Genomic DNA, 26168 nt, shown 5'->3' with positions numbered 1-26168 from the left:
CCCCAAACCCATGTGCGAAAAAGTATAATGATGGGCCAGATGCAGAGAAATGTGATGGTGCAGAAGTGAGCGTGGGCCGCAGCCACGCGGCGGCAAGATGGAGATTCAGATGCCACAAAACACAAAAAAAAAAAAAAAAAAAAAAAAAAAAACACCTATGCGTGCAAAAGTATAATGATGGGACAGAGGTGTAGAAGTGTGATGGTGCAGAAGTGAGTGTGGTCCGCCACAAAGAGCAAGCGTCGCAGCAGCGGGGCGGCGCGCAAGAGAAACCATGCACGGCAGCAGCCACCAGGTGGCAAGATAGAGACCCAAATGCCACACAAAAAACAAACAAACAAAAACAAAAACAAAAAAAAAAAAAAAAAAAAAAAAAAAAAAAAAAAAATAATATAAGGGTATACCAGGGAAACAGCACAGACCGCATACCAGCGAAACAACATAGAACGCCAGGCCGGCACGAAACTCCGCAAAACAAAGTACGTAATGGAGAGCGTACACATAACTAACATGCTAACTAGCAGTAACGGCCAGCAGCGAACGGCAGTCCAGTGAAGAGTAGTTACGCAGGTGAGAGAGTAACCATGATAACAGCAGCGGATCCGTCCGGAACACTTGTAGTCGCGGTGCGAGGTATGCAGCGTGATGTATAAGGTCGCAGCGTTTACAAATAAACAGAGTTACTCACGACCACCTATTCCTCTATGGCGCCCAGGCGGCGAGAGATGGGAATGGGAGCGGGAGCACCGCGAGGGGAGTTCCGTCGTGTGGGATCAGGGCGAGGAGGCCGTTGAGGTCGCGGTCGGGGGAGCAAGGTCGCACCGAGGGCCGCATCCAAGTCGACCCAGTCCGAGATCTGCAGGTCTGGCATGCCAAGGTGTTGGAGAACAGTAGGGACGTCGTGATGGTGTCTGATGGTAAGGGACCGGTTGTCAAACCTGATCACGAGGGCGAAGGGATGACCCCAACGGTACGGGATCTGGAGCCTCCGTAATTCGGACGTCAACGGTGCCAGGGCCCGCCGCGCCTGCAGGGTAAGGTCCGACAGGTCCTGAAAGAAGGATATCTGGTGACCTTGCAGCGGCCAGGTGCCAAGGTCCCGTGCTTTAGCCATTATGGCTTCCTTCAGGCGAAAGTCAGAAAGGTGGCAAATGATATCCCTCGGCAGCGCTCCTGGTCCGCCTCTAGGACGAAGAGCACGGTGTGCCCTGTCTATCGGCACTGGAGTATCAGGCGACCGGTTCAGGAGACCGTTGAACAGCTCGGTAAGTATCGCCAGGATGTCTTCAGGGGTGTCCGACTCAGGCACCCCGCGGACACGGATATTCTGCCGGCGGCCCCGGTTGTCTAGGTCCTCTACACGACGACGAAGCTCTCGCAGGTAAGCCGTGTGGCGGTCACTCGCCTGCTGAGCATTTGTCGTGGCGCGGAGATGGCGGGAAGAGGAGTCCTCTAGGGCCAGGACCCTCTGTGCCAGCGAAGACAAGTCAGAGCGAAGAGCCGAAACTTCATCACGCACCACCTGTTTTAACTCCGTGATGAGCAAGGAGAAGTCTGACTTCCAGGGTGCGGAGGAGAAGAGCTGCAGAACCTCCGGAGGATGAGATGAAGAGAGCGGTCGAGCCGCAGAGGCCGAGTCATCCACAGAGGAGGAACTGGCAGGCGATGCAGCCTCATGGTCGTCCGGGGCCTGCGAGGCCAAGTCCGCAGGGGTCCGGAAATATTCCCTCAAGGACGCCGAGGTCGACCGGGAACGCTCACCCGGGGTGGAGGGGTCGGTGGCAACCTTCCGTGAGCGGCCCATGGCAGATTCGGAGCAATAATGCAATAAAAATGTGCGAGCGGCGGCGGAGCAGTCAAATCATGCGGCCATCTTCCTCGGCGGTCAGACACGCCCTCTTAAGGCTATATTTAAGTCTGCTGTAAAACATCTTTATAGTACATGATAGGGGTGCACTTATATGTGCATGGCTTCCTCTAAATTATTAATCCCAATAAAACCTAGGACCAACCCATATGTGACACCAGGTAAGACTTACATTGCAAATAAATGCCATAGTGCAAAATCTTGATATTTGAGATTTTTTTTGTAAAAAACATAAAAGGTTTTTATACTTCCTGATTGACTCAACAGGGTATAGTCCTGCCAGACCAAGCCAAGAATCAGTATGATATATAAAGAATTTCACCAACAGACCTACCGAGAATACCTTGCAGCGGCGGCAGCACTACAAGATTTCTGTGGGAACAGCAAGTCTGGTGGTTGCAGATAAATGTTTAATATTGCCCCTTCCTTCTTCCCTCTTAAGGTTAAGTGGAGGGGTTTTCCTATCACCTTTACCCCACCACAACTTATGTTATTTGACCTTGTGGCACAACGGTAGCGCATTTGACTTCACAACTTATGTTCTATGTACTTACACAAACAAACACTAGATGGCATCAAACAGCCTTGTGATAATCTAGGCATAGGTTGTGAAGCATAGAGGCTGCTGTCACCAAACAGAATTGTGGTCCTCAGTCAGCCCATTGAACAACTTAAAATAACAAAAAAATGCTTAAAACAACTTATGCCACTAAAGCATGTTTAGGGTTACTGTCCCAGATATGTGCTACAGTCAATACTCAAATGCCATAAAACTGAGTACATTAAATGTGATGTAACATGGAAACATAACATGGGGTATGCAATGTGAAACATTTTCACATAAAATGTACATGTCTCAGAAAAGTATCTGAATTATTTATGTTCTGAGAGTTTCTTTTGCTCTCTAGTGATTATGTTAAAATATTTAGAACCTTACACATTTTGCCCAAAAAGAGAGACTTCCTCAGAGGGCCAGAATTCCTCCACAGCAATGGCAGTTATCACAAACATCTGATTGCAGTTGTTGCCCCCAAGGGTGGCACAACCAGTTATTAGGTTTAGGGGGCATTCATTTTTCACATGGGTGATCAATTAAAAGCTGCATTTTGTGTTTACTCATGTTGCTCTTTGTCTTATAATACAGTTAATTGGATGATCTGAAACTGTTAAATAACAAATAATTAAAAATAGAAGAAATTGGGAAAGGACAAATACCGTATTTGCTTGATTATAAGACAATGTTTTTTCCAGAGCAAATTCTCTGAAAAATACCCCTCGTCTTATATTCGGGGCCGTCTTATAATCAGACCTCAAATATGTCTGACTATGAGACTAAGATCCAGATCCCCCGCAGCGATGCAGGGGACCTGGATCCTCCTGTGTTATGCCCCCCCAACTTACCGGTGCATCTGAGTCCCTGGTGCTTAGTCCGGGCAGCGTGTAGAGCTCTACGCGATTCGCGTAGACAACTTCCGCTCAAATGGAAGTTGTGTACGCGAATCGCGTAGAGCTCTACACGCTATCCGGACTAAGCACCGGTACGTTTGGAGGAGAGAGGGGGAGGTTGTGTTAAACGGAGGGCATAAGGCATTTCTGGAGGCAGAGTGCTCTGTGAAATGCCTTTTAACCCCCTTAATGCCACTCTGCCTCCAGAAATGCCTTTTAACCCTCTATACGCCACTCTGCCTCCTGAAATGCCTTATACCTCCCTATATGCCACCCTGCCCCATAATATGCCTTTTAACCCCCTAAATGCCAGAGTGGCATATAGGGGTATAAGGCAATTCTGGAGGCAGAGTGGCACATATGGGGTCAAAAGGCATATCATGGGGCACAGTGGCATTTAGGGGGTATAAGGCATTTCTGGGGCACAGTGGCAAGCCTGGGGGCAGATGTGCATAACTGGGGGGGCAGGTTGTAAAAAAAGGAAATAAAAACAAAATATTTTTCTCAATCATAGCTTTTATTAACAAACAATTGTTCACATAGTTTGCATGAATTAACATTTACTGGTAAAACTTTTTTTCCTATACGGTCGTCTTATTTTTCTTTTTTTCCTAAATTAATACTCAGATTTTGGGGGGTCGTCTTATGTTCGAGCAAATACAGTAATTTCACAGCACTGTAACTTTTTTGGTTCTTTCAATTTTATCCTAGATGGTGATATGTATCCTAGAAAGGGTGTAGTTCTCCTTTCAAAACACATTTCTCTGCTTTTGTGTAAAAACCATATATTCTTAGCCTACCAACACTCTTCCTATGTGGTTCCAAAGATTAAGAATAGAAACGTATACAATGGATGTACAAAACCACTGTGCAATCAGGTAACTCTCACACTTGATTGGTGTGTTATATTCAAAACGGCATCACCAGATATTCATTGTGTCCGTATTTTGTACACTCACCTGTTCTTATACGTACTAGGTTATAGGCACCTCTTAAGTCAAGCTTGAGAAAAGCTGTAGCACCCCTTCACTTCCACTTCTTCACAAACTATTGGAATGGTTGATACCTATGTTTAATAGTGACTTTATTTGTCAGTAACCTATGACTGGTCTTAAGGTAGAATTTTTGTTTTGTAGCCCTCCTTTCTCTTATATGTCAGTCTAACATTATGGAGTTTTATAAGGGCTTCTAGAGTTCTTAGTAAACCAACCCTGGACAGTCTGTCCTTTATATTACCATGTAATAGAGTACAGAATTGAACTTTTTTTAAATTCCTAGTTATAATCCTCTACAGGACTCTTCACTTGTACTAGGTGTCTTTAATGAAATTAGGTTTTCAGTTCACAATGTGAATCCTCATATAATAGGTTCATAAGCTCAATAAAAACTACCAATATCAATAGCGGGATCCTCCCTTACTAGCAATGAATGGGCCCATGCCATAGTCGACCCCTTAAGGAAGTTCAGCATTTTAAAATGATACTGTACTTCAGAGGTTTTTGTGTGAAAAGTAAATGACATGTATTTATGAAGAACCTCTTTCAGAATGATTTGCCTGGGAAAGGAACCTTAGGGTAAGGGTGAGAAGTAGTAACTGAATCAAGGAGAAGTCAGTTCTGTGTCTATCTATAATTTCTGCAACCCCCACTGCATTTGTGCTTGATGAGACTAACTCATGTATGCCGTAGGTGAGAAATTCAAGCGTTGTGTAAGTGTAACCTGTTTGGTTTGCAATTTTGGACCATAGCCAGGTAAAAGTACTTGAGAATGTGAAATGCAGTTTCTCTTTAACAAGTAATTAAATGTCACTGGCTGAGAGGGCAATCATGTTTCCGTAAGTAATAGTAAGGTTTTGAGCAAAGTAAATGTATATCTAACCTTTGTTATCGTTCCAAAACTCGTCTTAACTGGTGTAACGGTGTGTGATCCAGGCTACTTTCCGAAAAATGCAGCCGGCTCCTCCAGGTGATGTGACAGCAGGTTAATACAAAGAATAATCAAATAATCCAGTCGAAATACAGTACAAGCCGAAGTTGAAATCATCAAAATATACAGTCCATAAAGTTTAAAGGTCAGGTGAAACAGAGAGGTTATCACTGCAGCTTCAATAACCAAGCACTGCACAGAGGGTGAGTGTTCGTCAAATAGCCAAAATAATCACCACAAAAAGGCATCTTAACTCTTACATGCCACCTGTCATCTAACTTAACTCATAACAGGCTAGTGTGTGGTTGTAATATTTGGGCAGCAGGAGGTAGATATGTTGGAAAGGAGAGGCAGTGCAACATGTTTGTTGTAGAACTTTAAGCTCATGCAGGCTCCAGTAGGTTGTGATAGTGGAATGGTTGGGGTATGGTAGAAGTTAGGAGGTGGTAGTTAGACAAAAAGAAAAGAAGGGGAAGTTTGTGAAATGGCAGGAAGTACAGAGCTAAAAGAAAACCAGGTTGATTTTGTGGCCATCATGGTGCATGGGAGAGGTTGTCCGTAGTGTGAGAATAAAGAATTCTCTACAACAAAAAAATATATAATAATTCTGTACTTCAGCAAAGCTGGACATTGTATTTAGTAATTGGTTTCCCTTTAACTAGATGGATCAATATAATGCTGAGAATACTAAAACAAAGTATTTTATGATTACATTTAACAAAAACGATTGTTTTGAGTCAAATACTTTAGTCTATCTATTGACTAGTACATTTTAATCATCCAATCATGAACATTTCCCATTACTACAATGAGGTGGGCATAGGTTGTTCCCATTGCAATTCATGCAGTGTTTTCCTTCCTGTAGCTAGTAAGATAGTTAACGCAGCAGTGCAGACTGCCAGATATCAGATGGACTGACCTTCAAGCAAACAATGGGCAGAATAGAATTATGGTTAACGTAAACCTATGACTGATAGCAAACCGTAATTAAACTTATTGCACAGGTGTATCATTCCCTAAAGATGGGGGTATTTTGTTTACTTGGAATATAGTGTTCTCATTTACTAATTATGGCACCACAACCATGGGCTGCCACAAGGCAAGTGTCGGGAGAGCCCAGAAAGGGAAGGTATCATGTCGAACCAGGGGTTTCTGTAACGCTTAGGGGGTTTTTTATGGTGCCTATCACTGCGAATCAAAGATGACTTTTTTTTTTTTTTTTTTAATAATGCATGTATGTAGTGTAGGAAAGTTCATTCATGATATAGGCATTTTTTGAGGGACTCCGAATATATTTTGCTATTGTAATATATTACACAGATACACACCTTTCATATGGCGATAATCCACTTGTGGTCTATACGGACCTTGCAGGTCTCTACTGAAAATTTTCCTATAAATGCTAAATATGAGCATTTTTCTTGGAAACAGGCTTTACATGATCTTGTTGGACTATTGTGATGGTCAATGGAACAGGTAATGCTGTCCTAACTATTCTGATCAAAAGGAAGCAATTGTCATCAGTTGGGGCTATCTTTGAGAATGCTAACCAATTATTACATTAAATGGACTGTATCGCCAAGAAAACTGCATGAACCTATTTTAACTTCACTACAGTCTAAAAAAAAAGGCAGATTTTACATTTAAATACACACATTTTATTACTAAAAACGTCCCTGCCATTTTATTACATTTCTTTAGACAAAGCTTGTGTGTTATTTATCACACACTGGACTCCTGGAGACCCACGCACACACGTCTACAGAAGACACAGATTTTCACCTTGAATACATATCTAAAAATGTTACTAATATAGTTGAGTTGTGACTATGTTATGTTTTATATGCATATAGCAAGTTATGTACTTTTTTCATTGTATGGACGATATAGTTATCACTCTCCCATGGTAGTTACAATGGAATTAAAATCTCTTAACCTATACATATACCACACAGCTGTCAAACTGTGTTTAGCTGCCAACTACATAAATCAGATATTCTGAGGGCTTTACATAAAGCCTTACTATATTCAGGGTCAGATTAATGGCAGTGCACTGTTGGGCCCTGCAGCATTCTGACCGTCCACAACTTTTATTTATGCCACAAAGTGTCAATCTGACCAGTCCTCCCACACTGACACTGCTTTCTTTTGATACCATTTTAGATATATAGTCCAACATTTAGGATGAATACCACATTAATATAATGATTTTTTTCTGTGTGTGTGTGTGTGTGTGTGTGTGTGTGTGTGTGTGTGTGTGTGTGTGTGGTGGTTGCACTTTAATATCTTTAATATTCTATGAAAACCGTCCTCAAACTGGTTCAGTTCAACAAAAAAACAAAACAAAAAAAAGCATAGGTTGTGTGTGTTTTTTGGAAGTTAAATAAAATATAACATGCCCAAATTTTTTTTTCTGAAGCCTATGTCTCATTTGGGACCGTTTAGCAGGACACAAGCGCAAAATACCCCCCAAGTATTTATTTTTGGAGTGAAGGCAGGATGTTTCTCTAACAGAACGATAACATTAATTTTCATTTTTTCCTTCACCACCCATGTTTACTAGGAGTGTATGCTCATATTCACAGAATACCCCTTCTACATGCATAGGTTTTTTTTGCATATATATTTATTTATTTTTTAATCTAGAGGGTGCAACAGCAGTCAGAAAAAGGCAAGGTAGGCACACAGAAAATAAAGGATTAAATAATAGATTTTCAGATAGGTCAGCCTTTTGTGTTTCTCGTGCACCCGGGTTTGTGGAACACAACTTCTCACCCTACGCAATAAAAATACCTTAGACCAGCATTTTTAAAAATCAGTTATTTGCAGGTGGGGGTGGAGGCGGGCTGGCTGTACTATAAAGTCTGGTGCTCTTTCTGGTCCTTTTTTTCTGCACGTTATGGGGTAATAATTACTAGTAGCGTTTTGCCATTTCGAAATTGGCCCGAATATAGGCCACACTTTGAAGACCTAAAGTAGAGGTCAGGCCTATATTCGGGGCTTTACCCCAGAACATTACAAATGCTAGTATTTTAACTAGTTCTAATTCTACCACCAGTCTTTGCTAAACTTTGTGGGTTTTTTTTCCCCCACACACAATCCAGGTATGAACAGACATGTATTCAGCAACATCTCCCAAGTACAGTGATACCATTCATGGGTTTGCCTGGCTGTTTGAAAAATGAGCATGCCCCAAATGTGGCCCTTTTACCCCCAATGTGGAACTTTGACATTTGGTGATCCTGTGCCCATTCCCTATTTGGTAAATCTTTGAGCTTGGCCAATTCAATGTGCCCAATGAAACAATATATTTCTGAAAACTAGACACCCCAGGGTATTTCAAATGCTGGTACTTCACTCTTTCCATGCACACATTTTGCCACCAGCCTTTGTCAAATTTGTCAGTAGTATTTTGTGTATTTTAATTGGGACATGTTAAACATGGCCAATTCAATTTACCCCATCAAATCATACATTTTATTATTATTTTTTAAGGTAGACAGCCATTGGGCATTTAACATGCCAGTATTTTAACTCTTTCCATGTGAAATCTCTGAAATATAGCACTAAGGACTTGCTCATAAATCTTATATATACATATATATAAAAAATTCTTTTGGCCTGTTTTGGAACTGGAAGGTTCCCCTGATGGTGACATCAGTGGATAATTATTTCTGCATGTTACCATTGTAATATTTTTTATTTTACCAATCACATTGTGATTAAAAAGCTTGGCTTCATTGACTTGCATGGTTGAATGCAGAGTTCTCAGGAGGGTCTGGAGAGACCTCTTGGAAACTTTAAATGGCAATATCTCTGCTTCCTAGGGTGAGTGTTCTGTGTCACTGAATGCCTCGCTATCGACAGCCTTGAATCTTAGGAGGCCATTGTTGAATGCCTCTTAAGCTCTTCTGAAAAAGTGGCGGATGTTGACGCCCCAGGAACATGCGTCCCTCAAGTTCAGCTTGCATTACAGCAACACCATTTTGGTGAAGAAAGCAACAGTAGATTGCTTTCTACAACCGATTAAGGTCATGAGGTGCCAGGCACATCAATTGTCATTAACCGACATGCGTGACATGTGTGACATGCCTGGACCGTCACATGTTGTCAAGGGGTTAATGTCTTAGGATTTTTTTGGCCACTTTTTTTTTTTATGGACTGCATGGAATGTCAAGGGTTTTAAATGGTTAAAATGAGGTTCTATTCTGAAGACATAATGTTGCTAGTTTGTCTAATGTGGCTGCTTGCTACCATGGTAACCAGTTAAAAAAACAAAACATTCTGGTTTCTATTGTAAGCCTGCAAACATGTAGTAATTGCAATGTCACAGGTGCCCCCCACTGTGAAATGCTCTCCCATATAAAGAAAAAACAAAACATGCTTTCATCTACATAAGGGGAGGTTCCGGGCTGGTCCTCACACTTGTGTCAGACCACAAATCACATTGACACAATCCTTGAAGTTTATGGCTTGGTTGCAGAATTCCTAAATTCCCCCCTTCTGCACAATGTTCGTAGGGGGAAAACACAGATTATGCTACTTGATTACTTCAAAATCAGTCATCCTGATACTACATAGTTGCAGGCAGTAAAATGTACCTGGCACTTTCCCAATCCCACCATTTTACAGATCAGTATATTTTTCTGACTTTACACAATCCACCAATAATGAATTCAGGTGTTTGAATCAGACCCAGTGCCACAGGTGTATACAATCAGGCGCCTATCCATGCAGTCTGCATTTACAAACATTTTTCAAACAAATGTGTCTTCTAAAGAGCTCAGTGAATTCAAGTGAGGTACTGTGAAATTATGCCACCCTCTGCAATAAAGCCAGTTCTTAAAATATATTGCCTGCATGGTCAACTGTAAATGGTATTATTGAAAAGTGAAAGCATTTAGGAACAGCAGCAACTCACCCACAAAGAGGAAGACCATGTAAAATCAGAGCGTGGTGATGATATCACCACAAAAACTATGCAGTGGGAGCTTCATGAAATGAGTTTCCATGGCCGGGCAGCTCCATGCAAGCCTCATATCACCAAGTATAATCCCAAGAGTCAGATCGAGTGGTGTAAAGCGCGCTGCCGTTGGACTCTGGAACAGTGGAAACGTGTTCCGTGGAGCGCCAAATCATGCTTCTACTTGGAAGTCTAATGGGCGAGTCCGGGTTTGGCGGATGCAAGGAGCCTATCTGACTGCATTGTGATAACCGTAAAGTTTGCTGGAGGAGGGATAATTGTATAGGGCTGTTTTTCAGGTGTTGCGCTAAGTCCCTTTCTTCCAGTGAAAGGAAATCACAAACAGCAGGACACAATCTATGACACAGACATCTACACCAGGATGGAAATTCCACACTGCATTGTTGTTGACACCCCTCTTAGTGTTTTTGCCCCTTGTGTACTGATGCCTCAGCCAGAACCCTTTTTAGTATAGATTAATGTGGTGCCCCCACACCCTTGTATGATCTCCTCCAGCCAGCACTATTTGTATTAATGCCCCCAGCGAGCCCCTCCCTTTATTATTGATTTATGTGATGGCCCCATCACATATATGCGTTAGACATGCATTTTTAACTATCATAATAAGTACTTATCACTTGAAATTGAAATATGATTTCAAAATAACAGCTGAACTGGCAGTTTCTTTAATATATTATTTATTATATATATTAATATTAGGCCCTGCCGCCGATATATATATAGATATATATAGATATATATATAGATAGATATATATATTAGACCCTGCTGCCTATAGCAGGTATAGATCCACACATTAACATACAAGCCCAGCTTTGCATGTATAGATCAATTGAAATTCACTTGTGAACTCAGCATTGAGGGTATAGATCAAATAAACAGAATCGGACATAAAAATCCTTCAGGTATACAATTATAATGTATGGAAACATAGCATTGCAGGTATAGATCAACTGCAAATCACATGTAAACTCAGCACTGAGGGTATAGATCAAATAAATACATGGAAACAGCACTGCAGGTAATGATCAACTAAATATGATATACAACCCCTGTATTTGCAGGTATACATAAATAATGTATAGAAACATAACATAGCAGATATGGATCTATAGAATAACACAAAAGCACAGCTTTGTGGGTATAGATCAAATGGAATTCACATAAAAACACAGCATTAAAGGTATAGATAAACCCCCACTTGGTATTTAGAGCTCACACAATAAAACACAACAAAACAATTACACACAGAAAGCTCAGCTGGACATAAGGCAATGGATTCAACATGGTTTTGTGTAAATAGCTTCATTCTACAATATCATATTATTCACAATGGTTGCATAATTGAGTTATTGCATTTTTCCAGCATACCTGGAATGCATAAGGGAAACTGGGGGCAAAGGCAAACTCTGTCCCCAGTTTCCCATAGGCATCTTTCTCACTAAACATGGGACCAAAGATGCCTATGGGAAACTAGGGGCAGTGTTTTCCTTTGCCCCCAGTTTCCTATAGGCATCTTTGTCACTAAACATGGGACCATGGTAAGCTATTTACTGACAAAGATGCCTATGGGAAACTGGGGACAGAGTTTGCCTTTGCCCCCAGTTTCCCATAGGCATCTTTGTCACTAAACATGGGACCATGGGGAGCTATTTAGTGACAACGATGCCTATGGGAAACTGGGGACAGAGTTTGCCTTTGCCCCCAGTTTCCCATAGGCATCTTTGTCACTAAACATGGGACCATGGGGAGCTATTTAGTGACAAAGATGCCTATGGGAAACTGGGGACAGAGTTTGCCTTTGCCCCCAGTTTCCCATAGGCATCTTTGCCACTAAACATGGGACCATGGTAAGCTATTTACTGACAAAGATGCCTATGGGAAACTGGGGACAGAGTTTGCCTTTGCCCCCAGTTTCCCATAGGCATCTCTGTCACTAAACATGGGACCATGGGGAGCTATTTAGTGACAAAGATGCCTATGGGAAACTGGGGGCAAAGGCAAACTCTGTCCCCAGTTTCCCATAGGCATCTTTGTCACTGAACATGGGACCATGGGGAGCTATTTGGTGACAAAGATGCCTATGGGAAACCGGGGACAGAGTTTCTCACCAGTTTCCCATAGCCATCTTTGTCCCAGCCTCCCACTGCCAACCATGCCCCCAGTTTGTCAACTTACCTGACTGAAGACACGCGGCCTGACAGTGGACTCTGCTGAATTCCCGCTGCCAACTTTCTCCACCCACTTCACTGAACGGGGCTGGCACCGCCCCACAAAGGTAATTGAGCCGTGCTGACGCCTCCCACGAATGTTATTGAGCGGCGCTGGCTGACTCAATTCAATTTCAAATCAACAGGGGCGGCATTTTAAGAATACACCCTAGTCGATCCGAAATAGATTTGAGTCAGCTGGCCAGCGCGGCTCAATAACCTTCGTGGGTGATGACAGCCCCGTTCAATCCGGGACATCTGGATCCAAATTCGGCGGGGGGGCAACAGGGGGAACAGTTTGAGAAAGACCATATGTATTCCAGCATGACTGTACCCCCGTGCACAAAGCACAGTTCAAAAAGACGTGATTGGATGAGGTGGTGTGGAACAGATTGACTGGATCATGTAGAGTCGTGGCATCAACCACATTGACCACCTTTGAGATGAAATGGAACAGAGATTGGGAGCCAGGCCTTCCCATCCAACATCAGTGCCTGACCTCAGAAATTCTCTAATAGATAAATGGGCAAAATTCCCATAGAAACACTCCCAGATCATGTGGAAAGCCTTCCCCAGAAGAGGGGAAGCTGTTATAGCTGCAAGGAGGGACCAACTACATTAAAAGTCTATGTATTTAGAATACAATGTTATAAAAGTTCCTCTTGGTGTAACAGTGCCCCCAACACATTTCACAGGGCACTCACAAGTGGCACTAACCAGGTCTAGAGGGACAGGTCAGCCCTCTTGTTTCAAAACTTAGGGGCAGATCTCCCACTTGGAAGTTCAAGCTCCCCTGCTGTCCCACCGCTCGTTGGGCCAGTGGCAGTGGCGATCTATGATTTTCCCAACATGCTCATTTTCATAATGGAGGCTGTTCTGGCTCAGCACAGCCTCCATAAACTGCATTGGAAGGAACTGTGAACCTTTAACCCCTTCAGTCCCTTATGGACATACATGTACATTTCTTTCTTGTAGCGGCAGGGACATTGTTTGTAATGGCTACCGGCACAAGTGTCGGAAACTCAGTCGCACATTCCCTTCCAGGAGACATCACTGCCGACATCAGCATATTGCTTGCTGGGTCTGGATCATACCATATTTCCTTACAGCCGTGATGTGTGTGTGAGAATAAAACAGACTCCCTAATTACTCTCTTTGTTATTCCCAAGACTGCCCTTTCCCTGTCACCTGAGCAAAGGAATGTGAGTAGGGGATCAGCAGAGTATAACATCCTGAAGGCCCTTTTATATTTGCTCAACTTTTTCCTGGAATCACAAAATTTGCAATATGATGCCAGCCAAGTTTGATTACAGGATCATCATAATCCTCTGGTCCCAATAATCGTTTACATACTGGCAGGCTGACCAGATAAAAATTCCAAAAAATGTGCACCTCCCAAATGTGGCCTTTTAGTCCCACAAGAACGGGATAGGCCTATGCATGGGTGGTATCACTGAACACATATTTGGGTGTTTGGCAGCGACATATACCAGGAGCTGTAAAGTCATACCTGAAGTACAATGTGTGTGGAAAACAAAATATTTACCTGAAAATGTCTTTTTCCTTTTCACCTCTTGGTAACATAGGAGATAGCCCCACCTATCCGGACAGTGAAAGGAAAAAATAATCCCCCCAAACCCTGAGTGAATACAAAAGACCTATGAAATTAGGTAATCATTTTTGTGGAGGGCAAGGGAAGCGACAAGCCAAAGAAGCATAGGAGATATAACAAAGCTTATAGGGAAAGTCAAAAAATATTAAATGCTTCCCAAACTTGGACTCTTCCAAACTAGCCAATACAGCTTCCATACAGCTCTAGAGATCCGGTAAATAGGAGCCCCAGCTGCCTCTGGCCAAGATATCGATATGGCCCATGTGGAATGAGCTTTAAGTTTTGTGGAATGCACTTGGCGAGGTCCTCCTCCATACCCTCGGCCTTGCTCTCCACGGACGCCGAGAAGGCGTTTGATCGCGTGGATTGGACCTTCCTGTTGACCACCCTCGAGCACATGGGCTTTGGGGCGGGCTACCTCTCTTGGGTCCGCTCGTTGTACTCAGCTCCTTCGGCGCGGCTTCGGATTAATTGGCTCCTATCGGACTCTTTTCCTATTTGTAATGGAACCAGGCAGGGCTGCCCCCTGTCTCCGTTACTGTTTGTGCTTACCCCTGAACCTCTTCTACAGGCTATCCGAATGAATCCTGACATCGTTGGCATACCGGTTGGCAACACTCAACATAAGATCCTAGGCTATGCCGACAATCTTCTTTTCTCCATCTCTCGGCCCCGGTTGTCTCTGCCCTCCATCTTGAAGGAACTGGATCTCTATGGTTCCCTATCTAATTTCAAAATTAATATGGCCAAATCTGAAATTCTGGGGGTGGATGTTCCCGCGGCAGAAAGCATCTCACTCGCGGCCGCATTCCCATTCCGTTAGTGCGAGGCAAAATTGCGTTATCTCTGCGTTTGGTTGTCAGCAGACTTCTCCCAACTCTTTCCTATAAACTTCCTGCCTATTCTCTGCGTCGCGCACTGACCTTGCTAGATGGTCTCGGCTCACTATCTCCTGGGTGGGAAGGATTAACTCGATCAAAATGAATGCTATGCCTCGGGTCCTCTACTTGTTTCAGACCCTTCCCATTCACATACCACCTTCCTTTTTCTCTACACTTTGCACTCTCTTCCTTCGGTTCGTTTGGGGCCGTGGCTCCCCATGGATTAAATATAATGCGCTCGTCCTGCCGAAGGACAGGGGTGGCCTGGCTCTGCCCTGCCCCCGCACATACTATCGGGCCTGTCACCTTCTGCATGTGCTGGAATGGTCCTGTGGGGTGCGGCGTAAGCTATGGGTGGGAGCTGAGAGTGCTACACTTACTGTTCCGACGAGTTCATTACCTTGGCTCACCGCTGCCTGTGCCCATTGTGTAGCTGCTTCTCACCCTTTTGTTTCCGCGATGCTCGGGATGTGGCACTCCTTGCTCCGCACTACCACCATCTCCACCATTCCTTCCCCCCTTACACCGATCCGTGATAACCCTGACTTCCCTCCGGGGTTGGGAGTGGACCTCTTCCCTGAGGTGGCAGCTGAGGGGGTGTCCGGGATTCGGGCCTTCTTGTCCTCCTGTGGCTTGAAGCCGTTGGGGGACCTGGTGGTTGCTGATCCGCCGGCGCCTCTCGATCGGTTCCACTATGCCCAACTGGGAAACTTCTTTCGGACTTTGGTCCGTAAGCACGAGATCTTCCAGGACCTTACTGTCTTCGAGAATCTATGCGTCCGAGACGAGATCACGGCTCACAGTGTGTCCTTGCTTTACGGACTTCTTCTGCCCGCTGTTTACCCCGCCCCATGTAGGGAGGTGGGAGGGCTCATTGAATCTGACCCTTACGGAGGGAAAATGGCGTAAGATATCGATCCTCACTCACCAGTGCTCTATCAATAACAGGGACCAGGAGATGTCCTATAAGCTCTTGGCCAGTTGGTACCGCCCTCCCTCCACATTAGCCAGATACCATCCCGACATACGAGATGAATGCTGGAGGTGTGGGGCTTCCCCGTGCTCGATCCTTCACTTATGGTGGTCTTGCCCTCGGATGCTCTCTTTTTGGACTACTGTCCATTCCACTGCTCAAGCTCTTACCGACAAGCGGCTACCGTTCACCCCTGAGTTCCTCATATTGCTGCACATGCCCTATCCTGTCTCTTGGTACAAATCTACGATACTCCGCCATATCCTGGTGGCGGCCAAATCTATAATCCCACTACATTGGGGTAACCCTGCCCCGCCCTCGATTCGGGAGTGGATCCTGCGGGTGGAGCGGAGACGTATCCTTGAGGAGCTGATGTGCTCGGTGGACGACAGGTCTGATAAACATCTTCGTCTCTGGTTTAACTGGGTGCAATACCTATCTGGCCCCGAGATCTTCCCTCACCTGGCGGCCACACCCGCTCCATAGACCCACCTTGCTCCTCCCCCCTTTTTTTTTTTTTCTTTCCTCTCTCTCTTTCTTCCCATTCCCATCCGTTTCTACCATCAGCTTCCTGTCTCCCTTTCCCCTCCCCGGATCCTTTGTCTTATCGTCCCCTTCCCGGGCCGTCACGATACCGAGTTTTACCACTTCGTGGGCGCCTTCTTTACGGTTGCTGGAGGTGCCTCGTCCACTGTACTGTAGCCAAGCCCCGACTTCCTCTCGATGTCGGTCGCTTTTCGCCTTCCATATTTGTGACAGGGCCAGGCTAGCTGGCTCATATGTCATGTGAAGTTTGGCCGGGTCACGGAGCACTTTTGTGTCCGGTTCTGTGTACTGTGACCCGGTAATATGTTGTATTGTGTTTATTGTGTAACCGGCCCAGAGACTGATGTGGATTCAGCCCCAGCCTTCAAAGAGACAATCCTGTAGTCTGGCTGGGGCTCTTAATCGGCCAGCACAGCCCTGTCTGCCCAGACGGCACCCGCACTACAGGGGGGATAACACAGGTGGGGGAACCCATTGTATTCTGTAATCCCCTCACCTGATACATCTCCTGTATTCTGATGGGATTTGTGATGGGATGTGAGTGATGGGATTGGGGGTTGGGTTCGGTACACATTGCATTGAGATTGTATAAAGTTCTCTGTGTTTGTAATAAAGAGAGTTCTTCTTGGTTTACTACGAATGGTGGTCTGGATGATCCGTGGATCACCGTATGAGGGACTGACTGGTGATTCCTCAGCCCTCAAACAGGGGGACCCAGCCTTGGGTACGGTGACCCTGTAACATTGGTTGGCAGCGGTGGGAAGAATCCCACGACTTGGGTGAAATCCAAACCACCAACTGGGATTGCAGACGAGAGACACCGAGAGAGCTCCTGGAGGTTTGTAGCAAAGAAAAGGCTACTCTGATTGCGGACTGCAGAGAGATGGACCGGCACCAGGATGGCCCAGAGGAGAGCCTCGGACTGAGTGCTCTACAAAAGAACATTCTATGGCACCTATCCCTGTACCCAGGAGGGGCTACATCGGAGCAAGTGACGGCGGTGATTAAAATGTGTCACCAGGAACTGAGCCAGAGTGGGTCTGTATCTCCCAGACTAGGGGAACAGACCACCAAAATATCATACCAAGATATCCAACCCTTCCGAGAACCAGAGGGTGAGACAGACCGGGTTACAGCCGAGGTGTGTGAGCTGGAACACCAGCAATGGCAGTTAGAGTCTGCGCCTGCAGACTGGAGGGATGATTTCTCCCATCCCCACTTTGAAACGTACTGGGCACAGTACTGGACAATGTGGGATATACGAGTTCCACTCCTGGGGGAGAACCCGTTGCCGGAGTGGGAAGACGAATTGAGGGATCTCATATATGCAGAGCTCGACCTCCAGAGCCGCTACCAGGGATTCTCCCAGCAGTTAGCAGGTGAAGACCACAGCGACCCTCTGATGCTGTATAGCCCCGTAGACCCAGGACTGATATATGATGCCTTCCAATTTGACTCGTCCTTCGGAAGCCCCTGCCAGTACCGCAGGGATACAATCTGGGACAACCGTGCAGAAGTCCTGGTTTATGCTATTCCCCCCGAGCTGGAGGCTGTTATGGATTGCCTGGTCCAAGAGGAATGGCAGCTCGAGAGGGACTATAAAGAATTGCTGCGGAGAGTGGAGCTCCAGGAGTTCCAAGGAGACTGGGAGCATGGTACTACAACTTGCGGGAGTGGGACCGAGGTCCTCTTCACCTACTCCTCGGCCCCTGCCCTGGCGAGAAGAACCGAGGTCCTCGCCAGCAAAAAGAAGCGGAGGAAGAAGGCAAAAGCTCCGACCCAAGTCCTCACCAACAACCCTGGCTGCTCTACCCCGGCAGAAGAGATGACTGTCCCCACCGCCCGAGTAAGTGGCACAATCCCCCTCACCAAACCCCTAGCTATTCCCGTAGCAGCCAGTGCCCCAGACTGTCCCCCTGATTTCCCGAGTGTCCTGGAAGAAGCCCGGGTCACTGCCCCAGAGGTTCCCTATGAAGTCCCCGGTGACCCGGTAGAGGCACCGTTCCCTAACCTAGCGAGGACGCCAGAGGGGCTGCCGAGTTCCCCGGGTCCTCTCAGTAGCCTGGCGCAGGCCCTGGTTCCTATCCCTGTGTTTTCCGAAGTGATCCTTGATTCCCCAAGTGTCCTGGTAGAAGCCCAGGTCACTGTCCCAGAGTGTTCCTCTGACTCTCCCCGTGCCCAGGCAGAGGCACCTGTCCCAGAGAGGAAGATCGAGGGTCTGCTTAACCCTCCCGGTGGTCCAGTATTGGCACCTGTCCCTGCCCCGGAGTATTCCCCTGGGTCCCCTGAGTACCCCGCAGAGCTGCTTAGCTCGCCCAATAACCCTGTAAGGGCACCTGTTCCTGTCCCAGAGTGTCCCCTAGGTCACTCCAGTGTCCCGGTAGAGGCCTCGCTTACTACCTCTACGTGTTTCCCTGGTTCCCCGAGTGCCCCCGGCCCGATCAGCAGGGCTTTCCTTCCATGCAACCGCCCTGGCCTGGCAGCTGCCCCAGACTCAGTTCCCAAGACTAGGGAGCAAGAGTCTCCACGTGCCCCTGTTACCCCGGTGAGGGGGATAGCCATGTGCCCCCGGCTGAGCTGGGACCGTCCTCCAATTCAAAGAGGACTACTGACTATCCTTTTGGGCAACCAGGGCCCTGGCCCACCTTCAATGGATGATTCTGACAAAGGGGGCCATGAACTAAGGCCTGCACCTTTGAACTTTGTCCACTCGGACAGCCTGCAGCAGACCCGTGTGGATCTGCCTGGTCTGCCGGACCGTTGGTCAAGGGGGAGATCTGTGACAGGGCCAGGCTAGCTGGCTCATATGTCATGTGAAGTTTGGCCGGGTCACGGAGCACTTTTGTGTCCGGTTCTGTGTACTGTGACCCGGTAATATGTTGTATTGTGTTTATTGTGTAACCGGCCCAGAGACTGATGTGGATTCAGCCCCAGCCTTCAAAGAGACAATCCTGTAGTCTGGCTGGGGCTCTTAATCGGCCAGCACAGCCCTGTCTGCCCAGACGGCACCCGCACTACAGGGGGGATAACACAGGTGGGGGAACCCATTGTATTCTGTAATCCCCTCACCTGATACATCTCCTGTATTCTGATGGGATTTGTGATGGGATGTGAGTGATGGGATTGGGGGTTGGGTTCGGTACACATTGCATTGAGATTGTATAAAGTTCTCTGTGTTTGTAATAAAGAGAGTTCTTCTTGGTTTACTACGAATGGTGGTCTGGATGATCCGTGGATAGCTGAGTGCTATCCGTATGAGGGACTGACTGGTGATTCCTCAGCCCTCAAACAGGGGGACCCAGCCTTGGGTACGGTGACCCTGTAACAATATTGAGATGGCCCCTAGGTGTCCCCATCTCCATTGTTTCTCAGACTCGCCGGCCCCGCTCCACTCGGGAGTCCTCCACACATACTACATCCTGTTGTGTCACGGGCCGCGACGGTGTCACTTATCTGGTTAACTATTTTGATTGGTCCATTATGATTCTATTGTCATTATGCTGACCCAGATGTGTTATTCCCGAATGTATACCCACCATGCTGCATATCTCTATCTCTTCATACTGCATATGTCGTGATGGCCTTGGACTGTACCCTTATCTGTGTGTCCCCCCCCTTCCTTTGTTGGATATTTCTTTGAAAAAATTATTAATAAACATTGATTTACCCTAAGTTTTGTGGGAGGTTCTCCACCAGCAACCTTGTAAGTTTCAGAAAAAGCAGAGACTAGCCACCGGGCTATGCATGCCCTAGAAATCACTGGCTCCAGGAAAGGAAACAAAAAAGTAGTTCTTTCCAGGTAAATATCGAAACACTCAGGGACATCCAGGCATTCCTTGTCATTCTTTGGTTCTGGGCGACAAATGAAAAAAGGTAACACGATATCTTGATTTAGGTGGAAAGGAGAAAAGTACTTTTGGTAGAGTACGCATTACTACCTTAACAGCAGCCAGACTGGTAAAAGAGATCCAGTCTCACTACCTTCTGGTTTTTTGAGGATAAGACTAGCAATAGGACAGCCTTCAGAGTAAGCATCCTGATGGAAACGTCTTGCAAAGGCTCGAACGGCGCTGCTATGGTCAGACAGGAGAGGAACAGATTCAGATCGCAGGAAGGCAGGAAAGTAATCCAGCTGGAGGGAACTAATTGTCCCCCAAGAGCAGAAATTCTTCCAGCTCTTGTATCATAAATTAGTAACCCGCTTCCTACTCTTCATTAAGGGATCTGCGACCTCTTCAGAGATCCTCTTCCTTTCAGAAGCAATGCTGTTAACTAAAGGTACGAGGGATCTGGATTGAGAACAGGCCCTTGTTGTTGAAGTTCTGCCTTGACCTCTAGTTTGCTGGGTACCAAATTCCCTTGGGCCAATCCAGAGCCATCAGTATTACAAGACTTTTTTTTTTTTTTAGAACTCTGGTGATAAGAGGCAGAGGATGAAAAAATGTTAACCAGTTTAAAGACTCCTCTAGGAAAACATACCCAGGGTTAAAGGGTGGCCCACTACTGACAGGGAATAGAAGAAATCCAACTTCTTGTTGACTGCTGTAGTCATAAAGTCAATGTCTGGTATACCCCACTCTTCCACAACCTGTAGGAATGTAGAAGGGAAATTATATATGTGTGAGAAAAGGGTGATGAAAACCAGTGTGAAATAAGGTATATAGAGAAAAAAGAAAAATGTTCCAAATACTTTCCTTAATGTTACTGAACCGGATACCCAGCTGCAACCCGTAAAAACACTCTCTGGGTGTTTCGAAATTCCAACAAAGACCACTAGGGGGCGCTCGGGTATACTGGTTGGACAAATTTAAATAAAAAATAAACCAGAAAAAAAACAAAAGGTGATGAAGCCACACACTTGGCGAAATGCGTTGAGGATTTTATAGAGCTCTTTTAACGACCTCCTATTGGATTTTTCATTTGCTTTTTAACATCCCTTGGTGAATTATTGTTATTTAGTTTTTATTTTGGCTTATAGCCTCGAATAAATAGTGTTCACTTTTACCCCACTATATTGTGGATTCAGCTTAATTTACACTGGGAAGTATCCAGAGACGTTGGAGGAAAGCAGAGGAGCAGCACTTGATACATATGGGCATCATACCTTCACACTAAGTGTAAGTGTATTTCTACATTTGCGTGCTGTAAGAATTGTTTGATATCACACCATTGTGATCCCCATCTGTTTTCTGCTTCCCTACACATCTACCTGGAGGATTTGATGTTAAGGAAGCCTGAATAAGACGTACACATTGTGAGTGCATAAATATTTTTTATTTTAATTTGTCCAAGCGCCCTCTAGTCTTTGTTGGAATGTAGAAGGGCCCAGATTCTATCCTACTTAGACACTCCTTTGGGTTGGTTTCTGGGTTGTTTAAAAATGCCATGACTGTATGATTGTCCAAAACATATTCTGTTCTGCCAAGGTTGAAGGGCTTTCCAGACAACTAAGAGCTCTAACACACTGACGCCTAGGTATTGCTCTTGTGCTGACCACAGTCATTATCAGAAGTATTTCTCCAGGGCAGCACCCTAGCCGCTTAGGCTGGCGTCCATCAAGAGTACAATCCTGGGAGGTTCAGTCCATACTAGTCCTGTTTTTAATCTTCTCCCCTGCAGCCACCATCTGAGAGAATAACATACTATTTTGCTGAAAGCACATAAGTTATTGATAGAGATGGAATGGACCGATCCCAGGCATTTAGGATAAAATTTCAGAGGGAACAAATACAGGGAAGCGTGCCCAGGCCAGGGCTTGCCTTGTTGAAGGCATCATTCCTAGCAGGCGCATGAATAGTCTTCAACTGGAACAGCATCTTAAGACCAGACAAATGAGTTTGAAAACATTCTGGATCTTCTTGGTTTCTGGTAGACAAATTTTCTGGACAGAAGTGTTTATAATTAGTCAAAGAAAGGGGATTGTTCCGATCAGCAAAAGACAGGACTTCTTCAGGAACGACAGGACTTCTGACAGGAGCCTGGTAAAGATCCTAAAGCGGAAGCTAGACCAAAAGTGAAGAACACTCCCTGAAGGAATGGCCACATGCAGCAACCTTTAATTCTTTTCAGAATGAAGAGAAGCATCCTGAAGATTTAGTATTGCTATGACAGGACCTTCGCAGGAAAAAAAAACCAAAACAAAAAAAACACTGGAGGGTAAGGGGGAGGTTCTGGAGGTTTAAGTTCTTTCCTGTCCTATACGGATAGGCAGAACCAACTCCTACCCTACTGGGAGTGACTAGAAGAAAAAAAAGCAAAGTACTACCACAAAGTTTTACAAAGGCTGGTAGTAGAATTAGTGCATGAAAATAAAAATCGTAGCATTTGAAATACCCTGGGATGCGTAATTTTTAAGCATACCTGGTTTGATGGGGCTAAATTTAATTTTGGTGGCTTCATGACTTCAAAGATGTCACAAATAGGACATATATGCAGTATAACAAGATCTGAAAAAAATGTTTTTGAAATTACAATATGCTACTTCTCTATAACTTGCAAAAACAAAATCCAAAAACATTGGGTATGTCTAATCTCAGAAAAAACGTTAGAATTTACTTAGCAGATTTTGCATAGAATTTACATTAGCTTTTGTAGCCGAGAAAAAGATTTTTCAAGTAAAAGTCAGGAAAAGTTTTTGTATTTTCACCATATTTTATTATTTATCGTAAATTAGATATGATCAAAATACTGGTATCTAAAGAAATTACTTATTTAAGGACAAGAAGGGCTAAGTGTGTGCACGCGTGTATGGATACACTTGACAAGAGGAAAAAAATTACAACTGAACAGAAACACTGCAGAAATGTTAAGTATCATTGTCACAATGGGTGCAAAAAACACCTCGGTCCTTAAGCGGCTAATTTTTTAATCACTTCTGTACTCCTTTTGATTATTTTTCCCTCTTTTGTAACATGACTAAACATGATGTTAAATAAAATGTCATTTTCATTATAAAAAAAAAAAATAAACTAACTAAAAAAACCTTTGCTGTACAAACCCACACTCAATAGTTTGGCTGGAATGGCTGGTAAGATTCAGATCTTGCTGAGGTCATCTATAATTCAAGGGGCTGTAAGGACATTTTAGTTTTTTTGCATATATCTCGTATACTGTTTCAGTTTCACATATTTATATTTATTACACATACACTGAGACTCGTAATCAGTCACATGATCATGACCCTGACAGGCTGATTCCACCTCTGGGAGCTCATTCTCAACTTGCCTGGAAGAGATGTGATGGGGAATATAGGAGAAACATTTAAACCTTTAAAAGGTTGTATTTAAGCATTTATTCAAAGTAAGGCCTTCTTAGTTGGGTGCCAGAAGGATCTATACTAGGGCTGCAACTAACAATTATTTTCTTAATCGATTAGTTGGCCGATTATTTTTTCGATTAATCGGATAAAAAAATGAATGTAAATTTTCATTTATTTGAAATAATTTAACAAATTATGCCCTCCCCACATATGCCACTCCACCCTACCCCTAGATATGCCGTATACACCCCGATACACCACTCCGTCCTCCCCACATATGCCTTATATACCGTATATGCCTTATACCCCCAGATATGTCACTCTGTCCTCCCCAGATATGCCTTATACCCCCCAGATATCTCATAGTCCCCTCAGAGTCACAGACCCGTTCGCAGCACATTGACACCATACTTTTATAAATAAGTACTGGGTTAAAGCCCCCAGGATTTAGATTCCCCTTAGGTTGCCCCCCTTTATCTCTAACTGCACCTTAAGTTAACCTTATTAAATTAACTAACCCTCAGTCCTCAGCATTAACCCTAAACACCCCATTAACCATAACTACCCCTAAATTAACTCTAAATACCCCATTAAACACAACTACCCTAAATTAACCCTAAACACCCCATCAACCACAAAATCCCCTAAATAACCCTAAACACCCCACTAACCACAACTGCCTAAAAACCCCAAACACCCCATTAACCACAACTGCCCCAAATTAACCTTAGACACCCCATTAACCACAGCTGCCCCTAAAATTAACCCCAAACACCCCATTAACCACAGCTGCCGCTAAAATTAACCCCCAAACACCCCATTAACCACAGCTGCCCCTAAAATTAACCCCAAACACCCCATTAACCACAGCTGCCCCTAAAATTAACCCCAAACACCCCATTAACCACAGCTGCCCCTAAATTAACCCTAAACACCCCATTAACCATAACTGCCCCTAAATTAACCCTAAACACCCCATTAGCCATAACTGCCCCTAAATTAACCCCCACCTCCCCTTTCAGCAGCCCAAATATGCATATTATACTTAGATGAGTGTCACAGCCATGCGGTTCTGGCAGAAGGAAGGGGCGGGGCCAGTTGATTACAGGTTGGGACTGGTAAGTGGGAACTGATGCTGTGAGTCACTGAAACGGATTATATAATGAGGGGTATTTTTCAGAGCGTTTGCTCTGAAAAAACCCTCATTTTATAATCGATCAAAATCGATTCAACTAATCGATAATGAAATTCGTTGGCAACGATTTTCATTATCGATTATCATCAATTTTATCGATTAGTTGTTGCAGCCCTAATCTATACCTGGACACACATTTTAATATGTTTCTCTTTGAAATATTACAAAATATCTCAAACGGTAACGTGACAGATGATACAAAGGTCTGCAGCAAGAGAGACATTCCTGGTGGAATAAGTCTAGTGGCCAACGATTTAAGTAAATTAGAAAAGTGGTTGACGGTGTGGCAGCTGCAGTTCATGAACATAGAATAATGCACATAGGATGTGAAAGGCCAAAGGCAAAATATAGCATTACAGAAATTCTGAGGACTTAAAGTAAGCAATGCAAGTAAGCAGGATGTGCTGGGTTGTATAGCTAGAGGCTATACTAGTTGCAGGTTGGGGAGGTGGTTATGCCACATTATTGGTCTCTGGTCATTTCTCACAAAGTATTGTGCACAATTCTGAAGGCCCCATCTCCAGAACAATATGGACATTTTGGAGAAGGGATACTAGAATAGTGAATGGCTTGCAGTATAAAAGTTAGGAAATGCTAATCAATCTCAATATGTACTTACTATGTGTAACAATTTCTAAGCAGCATTGCCATTTATAAAAAAAATATATATATTCCATTAACTTTATATATTTTAGTGTTAATAACTGTTCTAAATATGCATCAGTATTCTTTCCAGCACCTGACATATTTAGTATTGGTTTAACCCCTTCAAGACAAAGGCCGATTTTTTTTTTTGTACCCTTCGTGACAATGGCCGTTTTAACATTTCTGCGCTGCTCGTGCTTAGCTGTAATTTTCTTATTTCCTGTTTACTGAACCCACACAAGTTATACATTGGTTTTTGTTCAGGACAAGAAGGGCTTTCTTTATGATATTGTTTTGTATTTGTATTGTTATTCTGATTGTACCATTATTTACTATTAAAAAAAAAAGAAAAAGTATAAAATATTGTGAAAATTTGAGAAATAAATGACTTAGTTGAAAAATCTTTTACTCATCTATAAAAAGGTAATGAAAAACCTGCTAAATAGATTCTACTGAGTTTAGAAATACCCAATGTTTTTGTTTTTTGCTTTTTTTCCCAGCACGTAATGGGGTAATAAGTACAGGTAGCTTTTTGCTATTTCAAAACCATTTTTCCAAATCTGGTAATTCTTCCCCCCATGTGCCATTTCGGGTATCTTTGAAGCCGGCCAATGCAATTTACCCC

Source organism: Sceloporus occidentalis, unplaced genomic scaffold, assembly GCF_023333645.1.
Source record: "Sceloporus occidentalis isolate IW3139 unplaced genomic scaffold, rSceOcc1.0.p SCAF_17, whole genome shotgun sequence".
NCBI classification, from domain to species: Eukaryota; Metazoa; Chordata; class Lepidosauria; order Squamata; family Phrynosomatidae; genus Sceloporus; species Sceloporus occidentalis.
This window is presented reverse-complemented; position numbering follows the sequence as displayed.